Raw genomic sequence first — 12,656 nt, 5'->3', positions numbered from 1 at the left:
ATTACTACTTCTCATTTTGACAGAAATAGAACTCAAAACGTAAATTAGAAATGTGAACCTTAATTAACTGGTAGTTTGATTGAATTTCAAGTATGCAAAATGTGAGATGAAAGCAAGTTACATATCGTATCTTGGTTACCAACTTGGGCTATTGGTAATGGTCAAAGTGAATCAACTTTTAAAAGTTACTTATGCCACTAAGTTAGGGGTCCTGAAAAGCTTATCAGTGTGCATCACTGAGTTAGGAGGTCTGAAAAGCTTATCAGTGTGCATCACTGAGTTACAAGGTCTGAAAAGCTTAGTGTGCATCACTGAGTTAGGGGGTCTGAAAAGCTTATCAGTGTGCATCACTGAGTTAGGGGGTCTGAAAAGCTTAGTGTGCATCACTGAGTTAGGAGGTCTGAAAAGCTTAGTGTGCATCACTGAGTTAGGGGGTCTGAAAAGCTTAGTGTGCATCACTGAGTTAGGGGGTCTGAAAAGTTTATCAGTAGTGGTTATATTTTCAATGCAGAGAATAACGCTTGATGCAAAAAAAAATGCATCTTGCATTTTGAACTACTGCCGTCCTGTGTTGGAAGAAACAAGGTCAAAGTGCAATTGTTTGTTACTTCAACTTTTAGCTGTGAGTCACACATTGTCAAGAGAATTAAACTAGAAAACATGAAATACATGCAGTAAAAATATAGTTTGAGTGTATGTTTGCATTCATACAGACATTAAGACTTCATATTTTTCAGTAATTATTTATTAGTGAGAAGAGCTCACTGCACAGTTAATTCTTTACTACAGTGTATACTTGGAAATCTGTTCAGCTAATGTGGAAATGTTTCTACAGAATAGTTTTTTTTTTAGTATGATTTGATTGCAAACCCACTGTTGAATATTATAAAAAGCTGTAACGATACTTTTATGTCTGACCCATGTTTTTGCAACTTTCTTGCAATTTTGATACTGTCCAATGTAGTAATTCTCTTTATTATGCTTATCACACTAAGGATTTTTTATTACCTTGCTCTTTAAAAAAATGAGGAAAAATATGAATAAAAAAAAATAAAAAAATATGAAACAATATTAAAAAAAAAATTGACTCGATAGATTTTGTTGATATTTTTAACGGGTAATCGGTGGTGACGTATTTTAGTTACTGGTTGGGTAATTACGAGGTTGAGATGTTTATTCTGGGATGCTGTGTTTTTTTTTTCAGAATCTGCCCAGTATCCCTAATGTGTAAATGCTTTCTTTTTTTTTCTTTTTAATTATAGTTTTTTTTTTCAAATAAACTGCATGTAATTACTGGCATTTCAAAAAAATTCAAAGCAAATCAACGCCATCTTATTCATGTCCTATCTAGGGTACGTCAACATGCTACAACAATAGAGGGCTCAATACTTTACTTCCTGTAAATGTTAACATATATTCTGTGACCTTTGGGTGTGATGTCAAACAGCAGGAAATAACACCACTAGAGGGCACTCTCCAGGTCATGTGATGTATGATGTAATCTGGATGCAAAATGGGAACCTTGCTTTGGTCATATTATTCTGCTTATAAAATATTTGGAGTAAATCTGTATTAAATATTGGTAAAAGTTTGCAGTTTCCTCACCTCATATCAGAGTAATTCAAACATGACTGTTTGAATAAATCTAGAGTCCAAAATCTTGCCATCTTGAAATTCATTTCAAAATCTTGAAGTGCTAAAGTTTTTCTTGCAATTTTTGATAAACTGACTAGCTACTTTTAGATAGTTTGTATTGGTGATATGTACCTTTTTAATGCAGGTGAAACGAGTTGTGATGCAACCTTTGACCCTAAGTTAAAAACAAAAGAATTTAAATATAATACCTGAAGAGGGGAGTGTTCACAGACAACTGCTGTTCTCATCAACATTATGCAAATGTAGGCAATGTTTAGATAGCCCCTACCCCCAACAACAACAAAAAACATCTGATAGCCCAGAGAGGTGGTTTGTTTGCCGTTTATTTTATAAAGTATGTATACATATAAAGCATTGCTTTCCAGATATTGCATAAAGCTGCACTTAAAACAAGTCTAGTTTTCATCATTTTTTATACAAGTTATTCTTTGCTACACGAGTTGTAATGTTGTCTTGGCCTATTGAGATGAATGCAATAGTTGTCACTGGCTGTGTTCTCGACACTTATCATTACAGCATGCTCTAAACTTTTACCTGATTATAGTTTTAAATTTGTTTAATACTTGCTATTCTTGATTTGTGAAGACTTATAATTTTCTGAATGGATTGACTGAGCTCTGTATGCTATATAAACAATGCAAGTGTTTTCTACATCATTGAATTACATGAACTTTGACCCTCCAAGGAAGCATATACATCCTTTAATTTGCAGTTGGCCACAATATCATATTTTTACAGCATTCTAGACTTTTCTGTAGTTTTTCTGAGTTGGACATAAATTAAACTAAAAAATATTGAAATTTGGTCATAAGCTAATGCAGGTTTGGCAACTCGAACTGTATCTGGGTATATTGAGTCAAAATTTTTCGTATACTAGTAATCTCTATTTTGTTGCCATGGTTACTTAGAAATGAATTATTGTCAACATATGTTTTGATTTTGTTAATTTATATAATTTTATACGTAGAGACAACGCTAAATATTAACAATTAAAAACATATTTTTAATACCATGGTTATTTGCAGTTTATTTCTTTAGTCATGTATTAAAAAGTAGTCAAAATGTCTGAACATTGTCTTGGTTCAAATACAATTTCTGAATGTATCTGTCCAGTAAATAAGAATGGTGCAAGGACTGGACCTGCTTTACAGCTTGCAATCATAAACATAAATAAATCCACTTTTTTTTCTTGTAAAGTTCCAAAAAATTCTACATTTAAAAAAAAAAATAAGAGTTGTGTACAGTTAGACAACTATTAAGTTAAATTGTTGTGACTCTTTCTTAAAATGTTCAAAACAATTAAAAAAAATAAAATTTTACACTTTCAAACTTAGTATGTGTATGTTGTACTATTTTGTTGTGATCGCAGCTTTTAGTGTACATTGAAATGTAGACTCGCCTTGCCAAGTCAACTTCGTTCTATCCATTCCAGACTTGCCAAGTCTACATAGTTCTATCCACTCCAGACCTGACTTATCTGTTCAGCCCATTCTATCCATTCCAGACCTGACTTACCTGTTCAGCCTATGCTATGCCTTGCCAAGTCTACTTCATTCTATCCACTCCAGACTTGCCTTACCTGTTCAGCCTATGCCTTGCCAAGTCTACTTCATTCTATCCATTCCAGACTTGCCTTACCTGTTCAGCCCATGCCTTGCCAAGTCTACTTCATTCTGTCCACTCCAGACCTGACTTACCTGTTCAGCCCATGCCTTGCCAAGTCTACTTCAGACCTGGCTTACCTGTTTAGCCCATGCCTTGCCAAATCTACTTCATTCCAGACTTGCCTTGCCAAGTCTACTTCATTTTATCCACTCCAGACTTGCCTTACCTGTTCAGCCTATGCCTTGCCAAGTTTACTTTATTTTATCCACTCCAGACTTGCCTTACCTGTTCAGCCTATGCCTTGCCAAGTCTACTTCATTTTATCCACTCCATACCTGCCTTACCTGTTCAGCCTATGCCTTGCCAAGTTTACTTTATTTTATCCACTCCAGACCTGACTTACCTGTTCAGCCTATGCCTTGCCAAGTCTACTTCATTCTATCCACTCCAGACCTGCCTTACCTGTTCAGCCCATGCCTTGCCAAGTTTACTTTATTTTATCCACTCCAGACCTGACTTACCTGTTCAGCCTATGCCTTGCCAAGTTTACTTTATTTTATCCACTCCAGACCTGACTTACCTGTTCAGCCCATGCCTTGCCAAGTCTACTTCATTCTATCCACTCCAGACCTGCCTTACCTGTTCAGCCTATGCCTTGCCAAGTCTAATTCATTCTATCCACTCCAGACTTGCCTTACCTGTTCAGCCCATGCCTTGCCAAGTCTACTTCAGACCTGACTTACCTGTTCAGCCTATGCCTTGCCAAGTTTACTTTATTTTATCCACTCCAGACCTGACTTACCTGTTCAGCCCATGCCTTGCCAAGTCTACTTCATTCTATCCACTCCAGACCTGCCTTACCTGTTCAGCCTATGCCTTGCCAAGTCTACTTCATTCTATCCACTCCAGACTTGCCTTACCTGTTCAGCCCATGCCTTGCCAAGTCTACTTCAGACCTGACTTACCTGTTTAGCCCATGCCTTGCCAAGTCTACTTCATTCCAGACTTGCCTTGCCAAGTCTACTTCATTCTGTCCACTCCAGACTTGCCTTACCTGTTCAGCCCATGCCTTGTCAAGTCTACTTCATTCTATTCACTCCAGACTTGCCTTACCTGTTCAGCCCATGCCTTGACAAGTCTACTTCATTTTATCCACTCCAGACTTGCCTTACCTGTTCAGCCCATGCCTTGTCAAGTGTACTTCATTTTATCCACTCCAGACTTGCCTTACCTGTTCAGCCCATGCCTTGTCAAGTCTACTTCATTCTATCCACTCCAGACTTGCCCTACCTGTTCAGCCCATGCCTTGTCAAGTGTACTTCATTTTATCCACTCCAGACTTGCCTTACCTGTTCAGCCCATGCCTTGTCAAGTCTACTTCATTTTATCCACTCCAGACCTGACTTACCTGTTCAGCCCATGCCTTGCCAAGTCTACTTCAGACCTGACTTACCTGTTTAGCCCATGCCTTGCCAAATCTACTTCATTCCAGCCTATGCCTTGCCAAGTCTACTTCATTTTATCCACTCCATACCTGCCTTACCTGTTCAGCCTATGCCTTGCCAAGTTTACTTTATTTTATCCACTCCAGACCTGCCTTACCTGTTCAGCCCATGCCTTGCCAAGTTTACTTTATTTTATCCACTCCAGACCTGACTTACCTGTTCAGCCTATGCCTTGCCAAGTTTACTTTATTTTATCCACTCCAGACCTGACTTACCTGTTCAGCCCATGCCTTGCCAAGTCTACTTCATTCTATCCACTCCAGACCTGCCTTACCTGTTCAGCCTATGCCTTGCCAAGTCTACTTCATTCTATCCACTCCAGACTTGCCTTACCTGTTCAGCCCATGCCTTGCCAAGTCTACTTCAGACCTGACTTGCCTGTTTAGCCCATGCCTTGCCAAGTCTACTTCATTCCAGACTTGCCTTGCCAAGTCTACTTCATTCTGTCCACTCCAGACTTGCCTTACCTGTTCAGCCCATGCCTTGTCAAGTCTACTTCATTCTATTCACTCCAGACTTGCCTTACCTGTTCAGCCCATGCCTTGTCAAGTCTACTTCATTTTATCCACTCCAGACTTGCCTTACCTGTTCAGCCCATGCCTTGTCAAGTGTACTTCATTTTATCCACTCCAGACTTGCCTTACCTGTTCAGCCCATGCCTTGTCAAGTCTACTTCATTTTATCCACTCCAGACTTGCCTTACCTGTTCAGCCCATGCCTTGCCAAGTCTACTTCATTCTGTCCACTCCAGACCTGACTTACCTGTTCAGCCCATGCCTTGCCAAGTCTACTTCAGACCTGACTTACCTGTTTAGCCCATGCCTTGCCAAATCTACTTCATTCCAGACTTGCCTTGCCAAGTCTACTTCATTTTATCCACTCCAGACTTGCCTTACCTGTTCAGCCTATGCCTTGCCAAGTCTACTTCATTTTATCCACTCCATACCTGCCTTACCTGTTCAGCCTATGCCTTGCCAAGTTTACTTTATTTTATCCACTCCAGACCTGACTTACCTGTTCAGCCTATGCCTTGCCAAGTCTACTTCATTCTATTCACTCCAGACTTGCCTTACCTGTTCAGCCCATGCCTTGACAAGTCTACTTCATTTTATCCACTCCAGACTTGCCTTACCTGTTCAGCCCATGCCTTGTCAAGTGTACTTCATTTTATCCACTCCAGACTTGCCTTACCTGTTCAGCCCATGCCTTGTCAAGTCTACTTCATTCTATCCACTCCAGACTTGCCCTACCTGTTCAGCCCATGCCTTGTCAAGTGTACTTCATTTTATCCACTCCAGACTTGCCTTACCTGTTCAGCCCATGCCTTGCCAAGTCTACTTCATTCTGTCCACTCCAGACCTGACTTACCTGTTCAGCCCATGCCTTGCCAAATCTACTTCATTCCAGCCTATGCCTTGCCAAGTCTACTTCATTTTATCCACTCCATACCTGCCTTACCTGTTCAGCCTATGCCTTGCCAAGTTTACTTTATTTTATCCACTCCAGACCTGCCTTACCTGTTCAGCCCATGCCTTGCCAAGTTTACTTTATTTTATCCACTCCAGACCTGACTTACCTGTTCAGCCTATGCCTTGCCAAGTTTACTTTATTTTATCCACTCCAGACCTGACTTACCTGTTCAGCCCATGCCTTGCCAAGTCTACTTCATTCTATCCACTCCAGACCTGCCTTACCTGTTCAGCCTATGCCTTGCCAAGTCTACTTCATTCTATCCACTCCAGACTTGCCTTACCTGTTCAGCCCATGCCTTGCCAAGTCTACTTCAGACCTGACTTGCCTGTTTAGCCCATGCCTTGCCAAGTCTACTTCATTCCAGACTTGCCTTGCCAAGTCTACTTCATTCTGTCCACTCCAGACTTGCCTTACCTGTTCAGCCCATGCCTTGTCAAGTCTACTTCATTCTATCCACTCCAGACTTGCCCTACCTGTTCAGCCCATGCCTTGTCAAGTGTACTTCATTTTATCCACTCCAGACTTGCCTTACCTGTTCAGCCCATGCCTTGCCAAGTCTACTTCATTCTGTCCGCTCCAGACCTGACTTACCTGTTCAGCCCATGCCTTGCCAAGTCTACTTCAGACCTGACTTACCTGTTTAGCCCATGCCTTGCCAAATCTACTTCATTCCAGCCTATGCCTTGCCAAGTCTACTTCATTTTATCCACTCCATACCTGCCTTACCTGTTCAGCCTATGCCTTGCCAAGTTTACTTTATTTTATCCACTCCAGACCTGCCTTACCTGTTCAGCCCATGCCTTGCCAAGTTTACTTTATTTTATCCACTCCAGACCTGACTTACCTGTTCAGCCTATGCCTTGCCAAGTTTACTTTATTTTATCCACTCCAGACCTGACTTACCTGTTCAGCCCATGCCTTGCCAAGTCTACTTCATTCTATCCACTCCAGACCTGCCTTACCTGTTCAGCCTATGCCTTGCCAAGTCTACTTCATTCTATCCACTCCAGACTTGCCTTACCTGTTCAGCCCATGCCTTGCCAAGTCTACTTCAGACCTGACTTGCCTGTTTAGCCCATGCCTTGCCAAGTCTACTTCATTCCAGACTTGCCTTGCCAAGTCTACTTCATTCTGTCCACTCCAGACTTGCCTTACCTGTTCAGCCCATGCCTTGTCAAGTCTACTTCATTCTATTCACTCCAGACTTGCCTTACCTGTTCAGCCCATGCCTTGACAAGTCTACTTCATTTTATCCACTCCAGACTTGCCTTACCTGTTCAGCCCATGCCTTGTCAAGTGTACTTCATTTTATCCACTCCAGACTTGCCTTACCTGTTCAGCCCATGCCTTGTCAAGTCTACTTCATTTTATCCACTCCAGACTTGCCTTACCTGTTCAGCCCATGCCTTGCCAAGTCTACTTCATTCTGTCCACTCCAGACCTGACTTACCTGTTCAGCCCATGCCTTGCCAAGTCTACTTCAGACCTGACTTACCTGTTTAGCCCATGCCTTGCCAAATCTACTTCATTCCAGACTTGCCTTGCCAAGTCTACTTCATTTTATCCACTCCAGACTTGCCTTACCTGTTCAGCCTATGCCTTGCCAAGTCTACTTCATTTTATCCACTCCATACCTGCCTTACCTGTTCAGCCTATGCCTTGCCAAGTTTACTTTATTTTATCCACTCCAGACCTGACTTACCTGTTCAGCCTATGCCTTGCCAAGTCTACTTCATTCTATTCACTCCAGACTTGCCTTACCTGTTCAGCCCATGCCTTGACAAGTCTACTTCATTTTATCCACTCCAGACTTGCCTTACCTGTTCAGCCCATGCCTTGTCAAGTCTACTTCATTTTATCCACTCCAGACTTGCCTTACCTGTTCAGCCCATGCCTTGTCAAGTGTACTTCATTTTATCCACTCCAGACTTGCCTTACCTGTTCAGCCTATGCCTTGCCAAGTTTACTTTATTTTATCCACTCCAGACCTGACTTACCTGTTCAGCCCATGCCTTGCTAAGTCTACTTCATTCTATCCACTCCAGACCTGCCTTACCTGTTCAGCCTATGCCTTGCCAAGTCTACTTCATTCTATCCACTCCAGACTTGCCTTACCTGTTCAGCCCATGCCTTGCCAAGTCTACTTCAGACCTGACTTACCTGTTTAGCCCATGCCTTGCCAAGTCTACTTCATTCCAGACTTGCCTTGCCAAGTCTACTTCATTCTATCCACTCCATACCTGCCTTACCTGTTCAGCCTATGCCTTGCCAAGTTTACTTTATTTTATCCACTCCAGACCTGCCTTACCTGTTCAGCCTATGCCTTGCCAAGTTTACTTTATTTTATCCACTCCAGACCTGACTTACCTGTTCAGCCTATGCCTTGCCAAGTTTACTTTATTTTATCCACTCCAGACCTGACTTACCTGTTCAGCCCATGCCTTGCCAAGTCTACTTCATTCTATCCACTCCAGACCTGCCTTACCTGTTCAGCCTATGCCTTGCCAAGTCTACTTCATTCTATCCACTCCAGACTTGCCTTACATGTTCAGCCCATGCCTTGCCAAGTCTACTTCAGACCTGACTTACCTGTTTAGCCCATGCCTTGCCAAGTCTACTTCATTCTGTCCACTCCAGACCTGACTTACCTGTTCAGCCCATGCCTTGCCAAGTCTACTTCATTTTATCCACTCCAGACTTGCCTTACCTGTTCAGCCTATGCCTTGCCAAGTATACTTCATTCTATCCACTCCAGACTTGCCTTACCTGTTCAGCCTATGCCTTGCCAAGTATACTTCATTCTATCTACTCCAGACTTGCCTTACCTGTTCAGCCTATGCCTTGCCAAGTCTACTTCATTCTATCCATTCCAGACTTGCCTTACCTGTTCAGCCTATGCCTTGCCAAGTCTACTTCATTCTATCCATTCCAGACTTGCCTTACCTGTTCAGCCCATGCCTTGCCAAGTCTACTTCATTCTGTCCACTCCAGACCTGACTTACCTGTTCAGCCCATGCCTTGCCAAGTCTACTTCAGACCTGACTTGCCTTGCCAAGTGTACTTCATTCTATCCACTCCAGACTTGCCTTACCTGTTCAGTCCATGCCTTGCCAAGTCTACTTCATTCTATTCACTCCAGACTTTCCTTACCTGTTCAGCCTATGCCTTGTCAAGTCTACTTCATTCTATTCACTCCAGACTTGCCTTACCTGTTCAGCCTATGCCTTGTCAAGTCTACTTTATTTTATCCACTCCAGACTTGCCTTACCTGTTCAGCCCATGCCTTGCCAAGTCTACTTCATTCTATCCATTCCAGACTTGCCTTACCTGTTCAGCCTATGCCTTGCCAAGTCTACTTCATTCTATCCACTCCAGACTTGCCTTACCTGTTCAGCCCATACCTTGCCAAGTCTACTTCATTCTATTCACTCCAGACTTTCCTTACCTGTTCAGCCTATGCCTTGTCAAGTCTACTTCATTCTATTCACTCCAGACTTGCCTTACCTGTTCAGCCTATGCTTTGTCAAGTCTACTTTATTTTATCCACTCCAGACTTGCCTTACCTGTTCAGCCTATGCCTTGTCAGGTCTACTTTATTTTATCCACTCCAGACTTGCCTTACCTGTTCAGCCTATGCCTTGCCAAGTCTACTTCATTCTATCCACTCCAGACCTGCCTTACCTGTTCAGCCTATGCCTTGCCAAGTCTACTTCATTTTATCCACTCCAGACTTGCCTTACCTGTTCAGCCTATGCCTTGCCAAGTATACTTCATTCTATCCACTCCAGACTTGCCTTACCTGTTCAGCCTATGCCTTGCCAAGTATACTTCATTCTATCTACTCCAGACTTGCCTTACCTGTTCATCCTATGCCTTGCCAAGTCTACTTCATTCTATCCATTCCAGACTTGCCTTACCTGTTCAGCCTATGCCTTGCCAAGTCTACTTCATTCTATCCACTCCAGACTTGCCTTACCTGTTCAGCCTATGCCTTGCCAAGTCTAGTTCATTCTATCCATTCCAGACTTGCCTTACCTGTTCAGCCCATGCCTTGCCAAGTCTACTTCATTCTGTCCACTCCAGACCTGACTTACCTGTTTAGCCCATGCCTTGCCAAGTCTACTTCATTCCAGACTTGCCTTGCCAAGTGTACTTCATTCTATCCTCTCCAGACTTGCCTTACCTGTTCAGCCCATGCCTTGCCAAGTCTACTTCATTCTATTCACTCCAGACTTTCCTTACCTGTTCAGCCTATGCCTTGTCAAGTCTACTTCATTCTATCCACTCCAGACTTGCCTTACCTATTCGGACCATGCCTTGACAAGTCTACTTCATTCTATTCACTCCAGACTTGCCTTACCTGTTCAGACCATGCCTCGACAAGTTTACTTCATTCTATCCACTCCAGATTTGCCTTACCTGTTCAGCCTATGCCTTGTCAAGTATACTTCATTCTATCCACTCCAGACTTGCCTTACCTGTTCAGCCCATGCCTTGCCAAGTCTACTTCAGACCTGACTTACCTGTTTAGCCCATGCCTTGCCAAGTCTACTTCATTCCAGACTTGCCTTGCCAAGTCTACTTCATTCTGTCCACTCCAGACTTGCCTTACCTGTTCAGCCTATGCCTTGTCAAGTCTACTTTATTTTATCCACTCCAGACTTGCCTTACCTGTTCAGCCCATGCCTTGCCAAGTCTACTTCATTCTATCCATTCCAGACTTGCCTTACCTGTTCAGCCTATGCCTTGCCAAGTCTACTTCATTCTATCCACTCCAGACTTGCCTTACCTGTTCAGCCTATGCCTTGTCAAGTCTACTTCATTCTATTCACTCCAGACTTGCCTTACCTGTTCAGCCTATGCCTTGTCAAGTCTACTTTATTTTATCCACTCCAGACTTGCCTTACCTGTTCAGCCTATGCCTTGACAAGTCTACTTTATTTTATCCACTCCAGACTTGCCTTACCTGTTCAGCCTATGCCTTGTCAAGTTTACTTTATTTTATCCACTCCAGACTTGCCTTACCTGTTCAGCCTATGCCTTGACAAGTCTACTTTATTTTATCCACTCCAGACTTGCCTTACCTGTTCAGCCTATGCCTTGCCAAGTTTACTTTATTTTATCCACTCCAGACTTGCCTTACCTGTTCAGCCTATGCCTTGCCAAGTCTACTTCATTTTATCCACTCCATACCTGCCTTACCTGTTCAGCCTATGCCTTGCCAAGTTTACTTTATTTTATCCACTCCAGACCTGACTTACCTGTTCAGCCTATGCCTTGCCAAGTCTACTTCATTCTATCCACTCCAGACCTGCCTTACCTGTTCAGCCTATGCCTTGCCAAGTTTACTTTATTTTATCCACTCCAGACCTGACTTACCTGTTCAGCCTATGCCTTGCCAAGTCTACTTCATTTTATCCACTCCATACCTGCCTTACCTGTTCAGCCTATGCCTTGCCAAGTTTACTTTATTTTATCCACTCCAGACCTGACTTACCTGTTCAGCCTATGCCTTGCCAAGTCTACTTCATTTTATCCACTCCAGACTTGCCTTACCTGTTCAGCCTATGCCTTGCCAAGTATACTTCATTCTATCCACTCCAGACTTGCCTTACCTGTTCAGCCTATGCCTTGCCAAGTCTACTTCATTCTATCCATTCCAGACTTGCCTTACCTGTTCAGCCTATGCCTTGCCAAGTCTACTTCATTCTATCCACTCCAGACTTGCCTTACCTGTTCAGCCTATGCCTTGACAAGTCTACTTCATTTTATCCACTCCAGACTTGCCTTACCTGTTCAGCCTATGCCTTGTCAAGTCTACTTTATGTTATCCACTCCAGACTTGCCTTACCTGTTCAGCCTATGCCTTGTCAAGTCTACTTTATTTTATCCACTCCAGACTTGCCTTACCTGTTCAGCCTACGCCTTGTCAAGTCTACTTTATTTTATCCACTCCAGACTTGCCTTACCTGTTCAGCCTATGCCTTGACAAGTCTACTTTATTGTATCCACTCCAGACTTGCCTTACCTGTTCAGCCCATGCCTTGACAAGTCTACTTTATTTTATCCACTCCAGACTTGCCTTACCCCTTCAGCCCATGCCTTGCCAAGTCTACTTCATTTTATCCACTCCAGACTTGCCTTACCTGTTCAGCCTATGCCTTGCCAAGTTTACTTCATTTTATCCACTCCAGACTTGCCTTACCTGTTCAGCCTATGCCTTGCCAAGTTTACTTCATTTTATCCACTCCAGACCTGCCTTACCTGTTCAGCCTATGCCTTGCCAAGTTTACTTTATTTTATCCACTCCAGACCTGACTTACCTGTTCAGCCTATGCCTATGCCTTGCCAAGTGTACTTCATTCTATCCACTCCAGACTTGCCTTACCTGTTCAGCCCATGCCTTGCCAAGTCTAC

This window comes from Saccoglossus kowalevskii, chromosome 8 (genome assembly GCF_978046115.1).
Source record: "Saccoglossus kowalevskii chromosome 8, keSacKowa6.1, whole genome shotgun sequence".
Lineage (NCBI taxonomy): Eukaryota > Metazoa > Hemichordata > Enteropneusta > Harrimaniidae > Saccoglossus > Saccoglossus kowalevskii.
This window is presented reverse-complemented; position numbering follows the sequence as displayed.